The 2,500-nt window shown below is 36.7% G+C and overlaps 2 protein-coding genes across 5 annotated transcripts in view; one reads left to right on the forward strand and one right to left on the reverse strand.

Moving 5' to 3' along the window:
- LOC144956294 (uncharacterized) overlaps window positions 1-2,500 on the reverse strand; it is a 29,777-nt gene that overhangs the window by 13,735 nt on the left and 13,542 nt on the right. The window lies entirely within an intron of this gene.
- Window positions 1-2,500, forward strand: part of LOC144956293 (uncharacterized) — a 19,921-nt gene that overhangs the window by 6,807 nt on the left and 10,614 nt on the right. For both annotated transcript variants that reach the window (XM_078886776.1, XM_078886775.1), the window contains exon 2: window positions 1,810-2,500. This exon is cut by the window's right edge and continues 1,226 nt beyond it. The gene's annotated coding sequence lies outside the window, so the exon portion shown is untranslated. The remainder of the gene's footprint in view (window positions 1-1,809) is intronic.

The raw sequence follows: 2,500 nt of genomic DNA on the forward strand, positions 1-2,500 counted from the left end.
CATGTTAAATGTTGCTGTTGACCAGGACAACCTTGTAAAGCGCTTTGAGCACGTTTAGTGGATATTGCGCTATATAAATGCGATTGGCTAAGAAGTTCACAACATTGCCATCCGGAAATACAACGGACCAACACACACAACTCTGTGTAACCTTTAAACGTTTATAGTCTGGTTATTACAGTATAGTGAGAATTACTCATAAACGCGGATGGCAAAAAAAAACAACAAAAAAACAAAAAACAAAATAAAACAGAATAAAAAAACAATAACAAAGACCCGAGTGACGTCAACTTCATTCTATCTATTCTCAGATATCGTAGAGATAGATATTATATCTGATTTCCTTTATCAACACTTGGGGAATATTCCAAGAATTACAGATCCTTCCAAAACATTGCAGTTATAGATAGAATGCGCTTGGCCAAGGAGTTCACAACATTGCCATCCGGAAGTATAACGGACCAACACACAAACTCTGTGTAACCATGAACTTTTTTGTCTGGTTAATACAGTTTAGTGAGAACAACTCACAAACGCGGATGGCAAAAACAATAACAAAGGCCTGAGTGACGTCATCTTCGAACTATCTATAGATATGTATGCAGATCACGTCACTCAGGCCTTTGTTATTGTTTTGCCATCCGCGTTTGTGAGTTGTTCTCACTAAACTGTATTAACCAGACTATAAAAGTTCATGGTTACACAGATTTGTGTGTTGGTCCGTTATACTTCCGGATGGCAATGTTGTGACTCCTTGGCCAAGCCATTCTATCTATACACTGGTAATTTGTATGCAAAAATATCCCCCCCCCCCACCCCACCCCCCTCCCACCACAAACACACACACACACACACACACACACACACATCTTGGCAGTTCGTCATGGTTTAAGAATATGTGAGTCACCGCCTCAAAACGGTCTTATTATGTTGGGGTCAAGGTCACATATTCAATTTGCAGGTCTGGTAACCGAAGGCAATTTTTGGTTTGTCTAATCTAAATTGTAAAATAAATATATTTTTTGGGAAAAAATAAATTGATATTGTACTATATATTTACTATAGTGATACATTCTCCACTTTTTTTGTTGGTTTATTTATCTAGAAAAAAAAGTAGTCCTTCAGAACCATTAGGCCCATGGAGCCCGGAGTTTATTCCGGGTTTTATAGCGTGAAACGGACAATAGCAATTGCTTGCTACCGTTTGGATAGGATGCTAGTCTATCGCAAACTAGTTTCCGCCAGATCTATCAGACCAAGGGTTGACAGGGAGGTTGGGGGGGGGGGGGTCATAGAAAAAAAATCCACTGCACCCGGGATCGATCTCGGTCCCTTTGCTTGTGAAGTGTGTGCTCTACCAAATGAGCTGACGGGACCCCCTTGTTAATATATATATATACATACATATATATATATATATATATATATATATATATAATATATATATGATATATAATGTAAATTTTCACTCACATTTTTTGCCGAGACGACTCGTTTCTGTGTATTTCTCACACTTCTTCAGTCGGCATAATCCATTTTGTCATGTCCGTAGAAAACTCCAAACTCTTGGCAAAAAATGTGAGTGAAAATTTACATTATATATTAGCTCTAACCACCATTATCGAGCACTTTCGTACCTACAAGTACCCACCAACACTCATATATATATATATATATATATATATATATATATATATATATATATATATATATATATATATATATATATATATATATATATATATAATATATATATTTAATAATCTGTTCATTTATTTCCTCGTAATTCATTTCTATCTTTTCTTTCAGCTCCCAAGGAACATTGCAAAAGCGAACTATGACCCACTTCAAACTAAGTGGCTAATTTTTATCACGTATTCCACCGACCAGCCAATTTAAACGTGTAACAAGGCTACAAATTCCCGATGACAGTCACAGCAGTTTTACTTAAACTATGACCTCCTTTATTCTCATCTATGTGACATCATTATCATAATTAATCATAATTATATTCATATTTTGTATCAATTGTTATCGGTCACTCTCAGAAAAACAACTCTACTGATTTTTGAGAATAATTCAACGCATATCGTCTAAGCTCCTTTTGAAAACGTAGCATTTTCAACACACCGCCAATACTATTCTCTATCCGGGATTTAGTCTATTTACTTCCAATGTTTAAAAATACGTCCATGTGTAACCTTGAGCAAACGCACTACAATTTCCTAATGTAAACACAGCGGAGCTCTGGAGTCTCTATCTTCATAAAAAGATTCGGTGGTTTTGATCATTGTGTAAACGTATTGAGTCATGTGTTAGATACCGTCATTTCTGGATTATGGAGAACGTTGCTATAGACACAAATACCCACGTATTGTTTTTACTACTGTTAAAACAAACGCCTACTTTGTGGAGTGCTAATTCGGTCTTTCCAAAGAGGTAAAGGAGGAGGAGGAGGAGGAGGAGGAGGAGGAGGAGGAGGAGGAGGAGGAGGAGGAGG

The sequence above is a fragment of the Berghia stephanieae genome, chromosome 11 (genome assembly GCF_034508935.2).
Source record: "Berghia stephanieae isolate SIO BIC M18660-M18661 chromosome 11, UCSD_Bste_1.3, whole genome shotgun sequence".
NCBI classification, from domain to species: Eukaryota; Metazoa; Mollusca; class Gastropoda; order Nudibranchia; family Aeolidiidae; genus Berghia; species Berghia stephanieae.